The sequence below is a fragment of the Pan troglodytes genome, chromosome 17, assembly GCF_028858775.2.
Source record: "Pan troglodytes isolate AG18354 chromosome 17, NHGRI_mPanTro3-v2.0_pri, whole genome shotgun sequence".
Lineage (NCBI taxonomy): Eukaryota > Metazoa > Chordata > Mammalia > Primates > Hominidae > Pan > Pan troglodytes.
The window spans coordinates 16657612-16673572 of NC_072415.2; the positions used below are offsets into that span (position 1 = coordinate 16657612).

Below are 15961 nucleotides of genomic sequence, written 5' to 3' on the forward strand. Positions count from 1 at the left end.
CCTTTCTCTTTAAATAAAGTTTTTTTCTACAATAAACAAAAACACAACTTTTGTCTACTTCTTGTGGTTTTTCTATTATCCTGTTTCTCCCCTTCCATTGGAATCTGTGACACATGGTCTCATCCAGAAATCTATTTTTCATCACTTATTGTGTTTTTAATATGGAAATCTGATTTTTAATAATTCCAATAAAAAAAGTCCAAGGGTCATGAAGGACTTTATCCTGCTTTACTCAGCAGCAGCTGCGAGCAGTGACCAAATGTTCCCTCTGCTCCTCTGACCCTGCTTCATTTCTAAATGCAGCAACCTCTGTTCTTCAGTCCTATCCCTTTCTGTTTGTTTGTTTGTTTTTGAGATGGAGTCCCCCACTGTCACCCAGGCTGGAGTGCAGTGGCACAATCTCAGCTCACCGCAACCTCCACCTTCTGGGTTCAAGCAATTCTCCTGCCTCACCCTCCCAAGTAGCTAGGATTACAGGCATGTGCTACCACGCCCAGCTAATTTTTCATATTTTTAGTAGAGATGGGGTTTCACTATGTTGGCCAGAGTCATCTTGAACTCCTGACCTCATGATCTGCCTGCCTTGGCCTCCCAAAGTGCTGGGATTACAGGCGTGAGCCACCACGCCTGGCTGCTATTCCACTTTATAATTCTCTCAGGACTCCTAAAATCTCAAAACTTTGACCTAGATTCCCTAATCTACATTTCCAGCTCTGACCTTTTTCTTGAGGCCTCTTCATTCTAGTACACATATTATAGAAAATATTCTCAACCACACGCTCAGACATTGCTACTCGGTGCAGATTACTTTTGTAGATAGTGAATCTTGTCTATTTTATGTTGGTTCTTATTGATGTTACTTTGAGTATACCGTTATTTTCTAATCTCAAAGGGGAATAGTCTCACCATTATAATATTGACCAGTATACTTTGTCCTTTTTTTCTTTCTTTCTTCTTTTTTGGACCAGTATACTTTGTCCCTTTCTTTTTCTTTTTTTTTTTTTTGAGATGGAGTCACACTGTGTCATCCAGGCTGGAGTGCAGTGGCACCATCTTGGCTTACTGCAACTTCCACCTCCTGGGTTCAAGTGATTCTCCTGCCTCGGCCTCCCAAGTAGCTGGGACTACAGGTGCACACCACTACGCCTGGCTAATTTTTGTATTTTCAGTAGAGACATGGTTTCACCATGTTGGCCAGGCTGTTTTTGAACTCCTGACCTCAGGTAATCCACCCACCTCAGCCTCTCAAAATGTTGGGATTACAGACATGAGCCACGACACCCAGCCCTTTTTTTCTTTTATAATGAAAACTTTCCCATGAGAATCAGATTATCAATTGTTTGCCTTTGTTTTCTTTTAAAGAGTTTCCTTTTCCATAGAGATATGGAATGATGAAAGTCTTGTTCTAAAGTTTCTAAAGTTTCTTTTGGGGGACATTCAAATATATCATTGGGAAGCTCCAGTCAAGTAGACATCTCCCTTCTTCCCATTTGAGATTCTTCATCTCAAAACGGTGTCCACCAAATGTCTTCATCCAGGTAGTCTCTTGCTTAGAAATTCAGGAGATAAGAACCTTCTTGAGAAGTTAGAGGCTATTGACTGAGATGGTTTAATGCTGTCCCTTATTATATGTTTTACTCCCTAGGCAGACATCAAAGTGGCTAATAACACTATGCCTGATGTCTAACTCACTTCTATGGGAATCTATACAAAACGTTTTATTTATGAGACAGAGTCTCACTCTGTTACCCAGACTGGAGTGTAGTGGCTTGATCAACACTCACTGCAGCCTCAATATTCCAAGGTCAAGCGACCCTCCTACCACAGACTCCCAAGGTAGCTGGGACTACAGGCATGCACCACCATGCCTCTAAGTATTTATTTATTTTTTTTTTTAAAGACAGGTTCTCATTATATTGCTGTGGCTGATCTCAAACTCCTGGGCTCAAGCGATCCTCCTGCCTCAGCCTTCCAAAATCCTAGGATTACTTGCATGAGCCACCTCCCCCAACCAGATGTTTAACTGGGGACTAACATGAAGCACTTACAAGAGTACGTGGAACATAGTGAGCTACATAAAATATTTGCTAGTAGCATAATAATTTTATTGTATATCTTAACAAAATTGTGTATGTTAGGCAGGTGGCATACCAATGGAAGTAGTCTCCTATAGCTGCACTGAATCATTCTTCTCACCACTGAGAGTTGCAGCAAATGGGGGGCATATAATTTATAACTTACTTTTCTCTGTGTATGACTCAGTAGGCAATGACTACATATGTACTACAATGTAAATAGCACCTCCTGGATGGAATAGTACATAACTGACATGACCAGCAGAGACAGGCTAAAGACACTGAGCTGAAAACCATTGACTCTATTGCTAAACCAAGGCTCCTGAATCTGTTCCCTCTGAGCAACTGTTGCTGTCATGCTGCCTTCACAAGCACTCTGCTGAGCACTGAGATTGAGGGGCTGTGCTATCCGTCATCAGACAAGCTGCAGCCAGAACTGTTCAGCTGACAAACTGGGAGCAGTCCAGAAATACAGTAATGGCTGCATAGTGAAAAAAGGCCAATTTAGATTCTTTTTCATAGAGAGAAAAACATAAACATGTGATTGAATGAGTCCCCTCTATTAGACTAATTGGTTTAGATTTGATATTTAATTGCTAAAAATACATTTAGAATATAAACCTTACTGTGTCAAGGTCTCAAAGAACAAATAATTGGTATGGTATAAAATATTTAATTGTATGCTAAAAACTTCTAAGCTAAAATATTTTCAATTTATGCAAGGATAGGTGCCATACATATTATATATTATTCCCCCATTAAGCAAATTTATACTGAGACAAAATTATCTTCCATAAAAAAGAAAAAGCCACGTAAAATTAAGGACTAAGTTTTTCTGCACAGACTGGACAACAATTCCTAACACATAAGGTCAATGAGAGTCAGAACAGTCAGAGAAAGCTTCATAAAAACAAAAAAATTGTCTGCCAGGTCTGAATGAATGAGGCTAGATGAACAGAAACTGAGAAGGCAGAAAGGATAGCATGAGCAAGACAAGTGCTGAAATCTGCCCAATTAACTCTGAGGATAAAGTCCAATGGCAGGGAAATAAAAACACGTGTCCACATAATAACCTCTAAGTGAATGTTTGCAGCAGCATTTTTCATAATAGCTAGAAGAGGAAACTAACCTAAACGTCCATTAACTGATGAATGAATGGAAAACCAGCATAGCCATGCAATAGAGTATCATTTAACTATAACAAGAAATAAACTACCAATGTGTGCTAAAACATGCATGAATTCTGAAAACATTAAGCTAAGTGAAAAAGCCAGTCACAAAGGACTATGTATTGTCTAACTCTATGTATATGAAATATGCAGAACAGACAAACCTATGGAGACAAAAGTAGATGGTGTTTGCCTACAACAGGGGTAGGTGGAGGGACATGGAGGAAGGTTGCAGTCATACCTAGGAGATGTGGCATTGCTTTTCAGGGTGATGAAAATGCTGTGAATATACTAACAGATACTGAGTTGCGCATTTTAAATGGTTGACCTGTCTGATACATGAATTATATCTCAGTGAAACTGTTTTTAAAATCCAATGGCAGGATCAAGATAATTTTCTCAGCTCTCAATTTTTGATGTACATACTATATCAGATCTAAATATTTCTATACATTTATAGTATATTTTAAATAAAAGGTAAATCAAGAAAATGCCTAACTTTTCAAATAGTTTGTAAATTGACATAAAACATGTACATTTCAAAGAATAGTATAATGGCCTTTCTATACAAGTTAACTTAGAATCTGTGAAATAGACACAGATTCTGTGTCGTTTCACAAAAGTGAAGAAATAAGACAATTTTCTGGAACATTCCATTAAACATTGTCCTCTGATTTAATCTGGCCTGCCTCATCATAGCAATACAAAAATTACTTGAAAATATGTTTAACAGGAAAAAAGTCAATTTTCTCTGAGGAATGATGTATAATTATCAACTTTTCCAAGGGTACATATTGTAAGAGAAAAGGTATGCAATCCTTTTTCAAAATGGTAGAACAAAAGTCACAATATAAAAAAAGTACATTATAAAGATAGTAAAATGGAAATAATTAATTATAATGAAAGTACAAAATCAAGCTTCTGCCAAAATTAGTATCCTAAAACATGTTATATAATTCAACCAGCTACAGAATAACTGTCGACATGTTAGATTCCATACGTACTTGACTTTCCACTTGAAATAATTTCTTCTTTGAGGCCTGTGTCTCATCCAAATTAATATGACAACATGATGTACCTTCCAGTAGAGACTCTAACATAGTTAATTTTTTAAGGGAATCAGCCACTTCTTGTTGAAGTTGTCTCATAACCACCTGATAAAATATTTTTGTTACTGATTTTATAAATTGCCTTATTATTAAATTATGTTAATAACATTTAACTCTAACATACCTACTTTGAAAATTATCTCACATACATTAATTCACCTTCTTTTCATCACAGGTACACATTTTTATTTATTACTGAATTCAGTGAGGGATGCAGAATGTGTTATCCTCCTGCCAAATTGGTATTCTCTTAATACAACAGATTCATCCCACCATTCAATCATCTTAGAAGCTCAACTCAACCTCAAAGTTCCTAACATATTCAATCAACTGTTCAAATCTTTCCAACAGATTCCTGTCTCAGAATAAAAGTAAAAGTCCAATGGCCTTTGAGGTCCTAGGTAAACAGGCCTCTACCTCCCTCTCTGACTTCAAGCTCCTACAACTCCCTCCTGTAATTACTCCATTCCCACTGTACGTGAAGCCTGCCACCCCGCTTTAGTCTGAAAAGGTGGATCTAATGCCTAACTCATAAATCACAGGCAGCTACAGTATCTTTGTACTGGACAAAGTTATGTTCAAATGATAGTCATTGAGCCTTGAAATAAAAATTATGAGCTAATTATTAATAAAAATATTCACAGTAAATTATGAATACCAGTGGGAAGACTAAATCAAATATAGTTTTGCTAAAATTTACCACATTTACCCTAAATTATAATTTTATAACAAGTAGGTGCCTTTAAAACATTACATGGTCATTAAAATATGTAATTTGAGACTGACATTTTCAGATTTAAGTTAAATTAATATGAATAATAATAAAGCTATACCAACTAAAATATATAAAAAACTACTTAAAGCAAGATATTACAAGACACAGCAATACACTTCAGTTCATCTGGGAAATCTAGAATTAAGTGTTGAAGCAAATCACTTAATTAAATTTTAATTTGAAAATACTCATTTCAGGTGTAAACATTTCCATTTATACCTTCATCATGGTCTTAACATGTGGCAACATAAAGACATTAAAATTATTATTTCAGCACTACAGGACTATCTACCTTAAAATATGAATCTGTGCCTAATAAAATGTCATAGGTGACACAATGTCTTCTCTCAAAGTAAATCATCTCTCACCTCTATGGAAACAAGGTATGTTTCTAAGCTGATGTAGTGAACACATTTTTCCTTTTTTTTTAAATCAAAAAGCTTTGTTGAAATATAATTTACATACTATAGAATGTATCTGTTTTAACATAAAGTTAAAAGATTTTTAGTACATTTTCTGAGCTGTGCAGCGATGTCTACAATCCAACTTTAGAGCATTTCCGTCACTGCAAGATCCCTCACGCCCATTAGCAGTCACTACCAGCTTCCAGCCCCAGCCCTTCGCAAACATTAATCTACTTTTTGTACCTATACATTTCTCTTTTCTGGATGCTTCATGTAAATGGAATTATACAGTATAGTAAACACACTTTTTATCTACTGATTTTTATATTCAACTAGGTTCAACATGTATCCAGAACCAAATGTTTAAATTTTCTTTCTAGAAGTTTGAAAATATTTATCTTCCTTGATACTTACTACTGTTTCTGCTTTCTGTCTCTTATATTGAAAGAGACTTTCTTTTAAATGATCATATTCATTCATTAGCTTCTTATTTTTCTCTTCTAGCATGAGGTCTTTCTACTCTCAATAAAGCCTCTTTGGATATTAATTACTATCTCTTTATGATCCTCTTTCTGATGAACATCAACTAGTTGCTGTTCAAGCCATGGATTTTCACGTTGGAGTTGACATATCCTCTCTTCCACACAGTTCCACTTTCCAGTGGATTTACTGACTTTAGCTTCTGCACTTTGATACATCTCTTTCATTTCCTTTATTTGCTGCTGTGTTTGGCTTAGGTCGTTTTGTACAGTTTCTAAAGCCAATGACTTTTTTCTGAGAGTATCTCTTGTCTTACGGAACTTATCTTTTTTTTCTTGTACCTTTTTTTTTATGTTTATTGATCATTCTTGGGTGTTTCTCGGAGGGGGGGATGTGGCAGGGTCATAGGCTAATAGTGGAGAGAAGGTCAGCAGATAAACACGTGAACAAAGGTCTCTGGTTTTCCTAGGCAGTGTTTGTGTCCCTGGGTACTTGAGATTAGGGAGTGGTGATGACTCCTAATGAGCATGCTGCCTTCAAGCATCTGTTTAACAAAGCACATCTTGCACCGCCCTTAATCCATTTAACCCTGAGTTGACACAGCACATGTTTCAGAGAGCACATGGTTGGGGGTAAGGTTATAGATTAACAGCATCCCAAGGCAGAAGAATTTTTCTAAGTACAGAACAAAATGGAGTCTCCTATGTCTACTTCTTTCTACACAGACACAGTAACAGTCTGATCTCTCTTTCTTTTCCCCACATTTCCCCCTTTTCTTTGCAACAAAACCACCATCATCATCATGGCCCATTCTCGATGGTCGCTGTCTCTTCGGAGATGTTGGGTACACCTCCAAGATGGGGAGGCTGGGTAGAGGCGCTCCTTGCTTCCCAGACAGGGTGGCCAGGCAGAGACGCTCCCCACTTCCCAGACGGGGCAGCCGGGCAGAGGTACTCCTCACTTCCCAGACGGGGCGGCCAGGCAGAGGCGCTTCCCACTTCCCAGATGGGGTGGCCGGGCACAGGCACTCCTCACTTCCCAGATGGGGTGGCAGGGCAGAGGCGCTCCCCACTTCCCAGACTATGGGTGGCTGGACAGAGGCGCTCCCCACTTCCCAGATGGGGTGGCCGGGCAGAGGCACTCCCCACTTCCCAGACTATGGGTGGCCAGGCAGAGGCGCTCCTCACATCCCAGATGGGGCGGCTGGGCAGAGGCGCTCCTCACTTCCCAGATGGGGCGGCCAGGCAGAGGCGCTCCCCACTTCCCAGACAGGGTAGCCAGGGAGAGGCACTCCTCACCTCCCAGACGGGGCGGCTGGGCAGAGGCACTCCCCACATCCCAGATGGGGTGGCCGGGCAGAGGCGCTCCTCGCTTCCCAGACAGGGCGGCGGGGCAGAGGCGCTCCTCACATCCCAGACGATGGGTGGCCGGGCAGAGATGCTCCTCACTTCCCAGATGGGGCGGCCGGGCAGAGGTGCTCCTCACTTCCCAGACAGGGCGGCCGGGCAGAGGCGCTCCTCGCTTCCCAGACAGGGCGGCGGGGCAGAGGCGCTCCTCACATCCCAGACGATGGGTGGCCGGGCAGAGATGCTCCTCACTTCCCAGATGGGGCGGCCGGGCAGAGGTGCTCCCCACTTCCCAGGTGGGGCAGCCGGGCAGAGGCGCTCCTCACTTCCCAGATGGGGTGGCCGGGCAGAGGCGCTCCCCACTTCCCAGACGGGGCGGCCGGGCAGAGGCGCTCCTCACTTCCCAGACGGGGCGGCCGGGCAGAGGTGCTCCTCACTTCCCAGACGGGGTGGCCGGGCAGAGGCGCTCCCCACTTCCCAGATAGGGTGGCCAGGGAGAGGCACTCCTCACTTCCCAGATGGGGCGGCCGGGCAGAGGTGCTCCCCACTTCCCAGATGATGGGCAGCCAGGCAGAGGTGCTCCCCACATCCCAGATGGGGCGGCCGGGCAGAGGCGCTCCTCACCTCCCAGACAGGGTGGCCGGGCAGAGGCGCTCCTCACCTCCCAGACGGGGCGGCCGGGCAGAGGTGCTCCTCACTTCCAGATGGGGTGGCTGGGCAGAGGCACTCCTCACTTCCTCCCAGATGGGGCAGCCAGGCAGAAGCTCTCCTCACTTCCCAGACGGGGCAGCCAGGCAGAGGCACTCCTCACCTCCCAGGCGCGGTGGTGGCCGGGCAGAGGCGCTCCCCACTTCCCAGATGGGGTGGCGGCTGGGCAGAGGCGCTCCTCACATCCCAGACCAGGCAGCTGGGCAGAGGTGCTCCTCACTTCCCAGACAATGGGCAGTTGGGCAGAGGTGCTCCTCAATTCCCAGATGGGGCAGCCGGGCAGAGACACTCCTCACCTCCCAGATGGGGTGGCCGGGCAGAGGCACTCCTCACTTCCTCCCAGACAGGGCGGCCAGGCAGAGGTGCTCCTCACTTCCCAGACGGGGCGGCTGGGCAGAGGCGCTCCTCACTTCCCAGATGGGGTGGCTGGGCAGAGGCGCTCCTCACTTCCCAGATGGGGTGGCTGGGCAGAGGCGCTCCCCACTTCCCAGATGGGGCGGCCAGGCAGAGGTGCTCCCCACTTCCCAGATGGGGTGGCGGCTGGGCAGAGATGCTCCTCATATCCCAGACAGGGTGGCCGGGCACAAACACTCCTCACATCCCAGACAGGGTGCCCAGGCAGAAGCGCTCCCCACTTCCCAGACAGGGCGGCCGGGCAGAGGTGCTCCCCACTTCCCAGAAGGGGTGGCAGCCGGGCAGAGGCGCTCCTCAGTTCCCAGATGGGGCTGCCAAGCAGAGGCGCTCCTCACCTCCCAGATGGGGCGGCCAGGCAGAGGTGCTCCTCACTTCCCAGATGATGGGCGGCTGGGCAGAGGCGCTCCTTAATTCCCAGATGGGGCAGTCGGGCAGAGGTGCTCCTCACCTCCCAGATGGGGTGGCCGGGCAAAGACGCTCCTCACCTCCCAGATGAAGGGCAGCTGGGCAGAGGCGCTCCTCACCTCCCAGACGGGGAGGCCAGGCAGAGGCGCTCCTCACCTCCCAGACGGGGCGGCCTGGCAGAGGCGCTCCCCACATCTCAGATGGGGCGGCTGGGCAGAGGCGCTCCTCACTTCCTAGACAGGGTGGCGGCCGGGCAGAGGCACTCCTCACTTCCCAGACAGGGCGGCTGGGCAGAGGCGCTCCCCACATCCCAGACAGGGTGGCCGGGCAGAGGCGCTCCTCACTTCCTAGATGGGGTGGTGGCTGGGCAGAGGTGCTCCTCACTTCCCAGATGGGGCGGCTGGACAGAGGCGCTCCCCACTTCCCAGACGGGGCAGCCTGGCAGAGGCGCTCCCCACATCCCAGATGGGGCAGCCGGGCAGAGGCGCTCCTCACTTCCCATTCGGGGCAGCCAGGCAGAGGCACTCCTCACTTCCTCCCAGAAACGGGGCGGCCAGGCAGAGGCGCTCCTCACCTCCCAGATGGGGCGGCCAGGCAGAGGCACTCCTCACTTCCCAGACGATGGGCAGCAGGGCAGAGGCGCTCCTCACATCCCAGACGGAGCAGCCAGGCAGAGGTGCTGCTCACATCCCAGAGGATGGGCGGTCAGGCAGAGGCACTCCTCACTTCCCATTCAGGGTGGCTGGGCAGAGGGGCTCCTCACATCCCAGACAATGGGCGGCCAGGCAGAGACGCTCCTCACTTCCTAGACGGGGTGGCGGCTGGGCAGAGGCGCTCCTCACTTCCCAGATGGGGCGGCTGGGCAAAGGCATTCCTCACATCCCAGACGGGGTGGCGGGTGGGCAGAGGAACTCCTCACTTCCCAGACGGGGCGGCCAGGCAGAGACGCTGCTCACTTCCTAGACGGGGTGGCGGGCGGGCAGAGGCTGTAATCTTAGCACTTTGGGAGGCCAAGGCAGGCAGCTGGGAGGTGAAGGTTGTAGTGAGCCGAGATCCTGCCACTGCACTCCAGCCTGCTGTCTTTGTCTGTTCTTTCATTTATGAGAGGAATCCATCGACTTGTTACCTTATCAATAGAATGCTTGTTGTTAACAGCATACACTATACAGATGACATTAGCCTGAGATATTTATTGATGAAGTTGTTCGTTACTCTGTTCTGCTTCTGAGTAATCTACAATGTGTGTTGGAACTCTCTCTGGGGTGACATCAGCTGGAATGGTGATTTCTTCTGCCCAGGGAGGAACCTCTTCTGGAAATTCTTCACTGACCAGAGACATAATCAATGATGTCTTCCCAACTCTAGGTTCTCCCACCACCAGGATCTGCACGTCTTTCTTCATGTCGGTGGCTCTCGGGGGCCGGCCTCCGCCCGCACGCATGGAGTGGACTCCTCTCACCAGGAGCACCCACCCCACGGCGCCACCTGCCAGCCTCTTTGGCTGCCGGGGCCTGCCGCGCCGCCCCCTCAGTTGCTTCCCAGCAAGAGAGCCGGGACCGCACCAGCTCCGCTTCCTCCGGCCCAGCAGGCTGCAGCGGCAGCGGCCGGAACTTATCTTTTAAGGTATTGAATTTAATTTGCATTTTAGAAAGTTGTTCAGTAAGAAACTAATTCTTATCTTCTACTTCGGAAATATCAGAACTCATTTTTACTTGTTCAGAAACATCTTGTGTTCTCCCTAAAGCAAGTTTTAGGTTTCTTTCTGTTTTCACATTTTCACTGTGTTTACTTATATAGCAGCAGCCAGTCTAGACTGATAAGATTCAATTTCAGCTTCCAGTTTTTTCTTGCTTTCTTTTTCCTTCAACAGTTCAGAATTGAGCCTTGTATCTCAGCTTTGAGATCATTAAAGCTCTTGTTGATACCGGAATGCTGTTTTTGTTATCATTTCCTCATTGAGTTTTATACACTTTTCAAGGGCAGCATTTGTTTCTTTAGCAATTTTAATGTCCTTAAGATATTTATTTTCTTTTTCCAGGTTGTCATTTTTCATTGTGCATATTTCCTGTCTGAGTATAGCAATATCTGTCTTCAAAATGCAATTTTCATCCATCAGATCTTTCACTTCTTCATGATTATGAAAATCCTAAATAAAACAAAAGAAAGTTTAGCTAGTACTCAATAAAATAACATATCATGATTACCTCTGAAGTTAAAGAATAACCTGCACATCCATGCACTAAAAAGGTTACTGTAAGTGGATATCAAACTGGAGAAAAAGTTGAAGCAAAATTTTGAACCTTATAGAGCATAAATTCCAAAAAGTTCAGAAATTTATTTAAAGTCAATGAATTTATAAAAGTAAACACACACACACACATGCACACCAGAGAATTTTTAAGAATTTCAGAATTGGAAAAGCCTTTCCTTGAATTACAACAAACTCAAAAGTATAAATTAAAGCATTAACAAATTTGACTAAATTAAAATATATCAAAAAATTGCATTTACACTTTGATATCTAACCCATACACCACCCTATAGTAAGAACCTTAGTTCACACGTATTTGGACAGATAAAATTTCCCAGAGTTATTACAGTTCTGTTTCACTGATAACATTCTATTTCAATTTGACTCTTTTAACACTTTTATAGTCAGTTATAAGAATTACATTTACTAAATCATAAATCTAGACATTATACTAGTCACTCCTATATACATTCATTGATGAACTCATCTAGTTACCATAATTTTGAGAAAGAAAGGTTAAAAATATAAGCAAGCTACAGGATTTTCCCCAGGACTTCTGACTCTACTTCTAGTTCTCCAACAGATCACAGATACTTCTGTGGTGTAAATATATCCATATGAAAGAAAACTTTTATTTCAAAACACCAGTGGTAAATAAGATAAAATTTATAGAGCTCTTCTAAGAATATCATGAGTTATTTGTGATTGCAATAATTTCTGTTTCCTCTTTATAATATTAGGTACAGTAATCAATATGAAATAGGGGAAAGTACAAGGAACAATTTTACTGGGAACAAAATCTTTATCAATAGGTTATCACTAAGTATATATTATGGCATATTATTGTTTTCAAAAGCTCTTTGTAATAAAATAATATCCTATGTGGATGCCAAGATTTATAATAAATATTAATAATTGTACCAGTAAGTGTCATCACTCATTTTTAAAAATGAGATAACATTTCTGGTTTGTTTTTTACCTAAATAATATATATTAAATCAAGTGGATATTATAAGTAACATTGATAAAATAAAGTTTAAAATATAGAATTTTTACCGAAGATTGATTTACCTGATTTGGAGTATTTCTTGCAGTCTTTGGTTTCATCTCTAGTGATTGAACAGTTGGTTCAAGTTGTTTTGCTTCAACTTCTTTCTTATATTGTTTCTCTTTCCTTTCTAATCTTCTCTGTTTTTTTTGTACAGCATATTAACATTTGTTTTTTCTTCATTTTCTTGTTTTAAGGTGCATCTGCAGATAAAGACATTTATCTTAAAATTCATTTTGTTAAAAAATAAAGAGTTCATCCTGTTATCTACCTCTGCAGATGTTGTTTATTATCCTAATAAAATTTCTATGTTCTGGATTATTTTTCCTTTGCAGTTCTCAGATATTTAATTTCTCACTTCAACATCTTCAAAATAATGCATATACTTGAAAAGTAGTAAGGAAAGAATATTCTGCTAAAGGTTTTATTACTAGTCACTCTAGTATATATTATAAAAAAGGATACTGGAGATAATTCAGTAAAGTTACAAGTTCAAAATTACCTTTTCAAATCACACAGTCATAATTACTCCCTAATCAGAAAAGGTCATTTACAATCAACTAAAATTTTAAAGTTACTATTTATTGACAAGTATATAAGTTCACTAGAAATAAATTTTCATCTTTATGAAATATTGCGGGTGTCTCTCCAAATGATTTACAGAGTAAGATGTCTCTCACAAAAACTATATCTGCAAATGACTGTCATCCAAAACTAGGCTAAAGAGTCTAACATCTGTTACCCCACACTTTTTATAATTATTCCTTAATACTTTCAATTCACCTTCTTATTACATATATTTTATATATTTATTAGCCTATTGTTCATTATGTGTAATATATGATTAATGCCCTTAATAAGTGTGTGTATGTTTGCACAAGTTATGTTTTCCTGGGAAATCTAGTCCCAGAAGTGGAGTTGTTGAGTTAAAGGGATGTCAGGTTATTTGAAATTTTGATACACAGCACTAAGTTACCCTTCAGAACCAATTTACCAATTTCATATACCAACAGTGTATGAGAATGCCTTTTTCCTCACATTTGCCAACACGAGTAATTACTTTTTAAATATCAGCATGACTTTACAAAATATATCTTATTTTATGTTAATTTACATTTTTCTGATTACCAGGCAGGGCTAAATATCTCTGGTAAAAATATAAAACTTGTTAATCATAAGGAATATTAGTCCAATTTTGAATTAGTTTATAGCACAATGACAATTATCTCCTGTGAAATACTGCTATAGGTGGCCAGGCACAGTGGCTCACTCCTGTAAACCCAGCACTTCGGGAGGCTGAGATTGGCAGAACACCTGAGGTCAGGAGTTCCAGACCAGCCTGGTTAACACGGTGAAACCTCATTTCTGCTAAAAATGCAAAATATTAGCCAGGCATGGTGGTACATGCCTGTAATCTCAGCTACTAGGGAGGCTGAGTCAGGAGAATCACTTGAACCCAGTAGGCAGAGGTTGCAGTGAGGCGAGAACACACCATTGCACTCCAGCTTGGGCAACAAGAGAGAAACTCCATCTCAAAAAAAAAAAAAAACCCAAACAAAACAAAACAAAACAAAACAAACACACTGCTATAGGCTTACTTACCTATCATGCTCTTTCTTCAGTTTCTTGGGAAATTGCTGAGGATATGTTTTCCCAATCTTTCTTTGTTGGGTTAATCTGTCAGCAGCAGCAGAAGATGTACTATGACATATATTTTCTGATAGTTGTATTTTTTCACTTTTGTATGTATTATTTCCTTCTTTGACCTTTAATAAAAGTAATATGAATAATAATTATTATTTTATTCAATAAAAAGAACATTTTCCCTGATTTTTTCACTTGATTCAGGTTAACTATCACCATTTTAATGATAAAAGTATTTTGTGCTTAGTTTAATTTTATCATTATACATAATTATTATAATTATAAGGTACTCATCATTTTATCATTGAAATTTTTGTCAAGTCTGCTCATTTCTGTCTGAGTGAATGGAAGAATTTTCCAAAATTTTAAAAAGGCCGCTTCTCCATTTTGTGCTTTTATTCCCATCCACTCTTTGCTATCTGACATAAATGTTTATGCTATCTGACTGGCAGAAACAGAGAAATAAAAAGACACAGGCATAACATATGTCTTCTGTCTTTACCACCTGGATTTTACATGAAATAGCCTGATTAAGAGGATGTGACTTTGTAGGGCTTCAGGAACAGTAAAGAAGTTTTCCCTTTTCTGCACTAAGCTATTCTTTTCCCCAGTGCCTTATCTCTCTCTCTCTCTTTTTTTTTTTTTTTTTTGAATCCTGGGATATCAAAAAAGTAAAGGTTCTCCCTGAACTATGGGAACCAAAGTTTGCCGCAACACAAGAAGCAGAGTGAAACTGCTGAGTTTCTAGTGCAGAATTCTGGAAAACGAGATGCTTCCCAGATTTCACATTCTATTACCACAAAAGTTTATAGGTGGAAAACATATGATACAGTTACCTACTTTAGCCCCACTATCTACTGATAATGGGAGTCAAACCAACCAAGACATATTAAATGTTTCATCCAGAGCTCTTGAGGTGGCATTCCCTAGCATTTCGTGGCACCAAATAACATGATACAATTCCATATTGCTGAATTACATAAATTACCAGATAAATTTATCAAATTAGTCAGATATATTAAAAGTCTAACTTAAGCAAAGCAATTTAATGCCTCAGAGGGTGGAAAAAGGCCTCATCTGCTTTTACTTTGAAAGAAGAAAATCTCTAGGTTTTTGTCTATCTTTAGAACACAATGTACAGAACTCAACTTTCTACTGAAGAGTCAAAGGCTAAATTTTTGGCTAGGAAATTATGCTTCTTACATGATAAAAATCATACATGCCAAAACTTACCATACTTTATTAAACAACATAATGTAAGGTCTGATTCAACAGAAATATTGGAGAGTGGGATTTTTTAAAATATGTGGAAGTATATATTTGTTTTCAAAATATTGGAAATAACCATGATGGGACTATAAGTTCAAACAGTTTGAGCTAAGCAGATAAACTTGCATGCATGAAAACACATTAAACAGACTCATTTGGCTGGGAATATCCACTGCAACTCTCAAGGCTAGACGTGTTTTTGTGGCTCGTCGCAGTCATTGCTTCCCTCCCATTGTATTACCATTCTATCATTAAACAAATGTAATTCATCTCTAAATGAATACAGAAAAAACAATCTAGAATCCAGAGCTTATTTCTTTAGCAATTTCTTTATGTTGATCTGGTTCAGAAGGTCACATGGTATATGGCTGAATTAGTTTCCCAGCTCATATGCCACTTGGAAGACTGATAGGAAGACTTAGGTTGATTAATGAACAAACATTATGAGAACATTCTCCAGAACCATTATTTAGATAGCAAAACTAATCTACTTTGACACATAATTACACATTTAGATAATCCCACTGTAACTGTACACGAGATTTTCTTGAATAGAAAATCTGACTGAATCAAATAATTGATAAAGAGAAAAAAGCAGCAGCAAGTGAACCTCTGTCTTTTTGAAGTTGGACTTTCTTACTCCAAAGCTAGGAACTCTACTGGTACATGCTACCTCATTCTTTTTTACTATTATTATACTTTAAGTTCTGGTACATGTGCACAACATGCAGGTTTGTTACATATGTATACATGTGCCATGTTGGTGACCTTGGAATATCTTGCTGTGTCTTCTAGCTATATTTTTGATGTTCTCTCACTATGTGGCAAAGAATAAACCCACATTTTATAATTCAAGATTCATGC

General features: G+C 41.7%; 2 pseudogenes; one reads left to right on the plus strand and one right to left on the minus strand.

Moving 5' to 3' along the window:
• Window positions 1–5895: 5895 nt before the first annotated feature.
• LOC104004280 (putative ankyrin repeat domain-containing protein 20A2) overlaps window positions 5896–15961 on the minus strand; it is a 48518-nt pseudogene continuing 38452 nt past the window's right edge.
• On the plus strand, window positions 7131–10058 carry LOC134808685 (collagen, type I, alpha 1a-like; annotated as a pseudogene).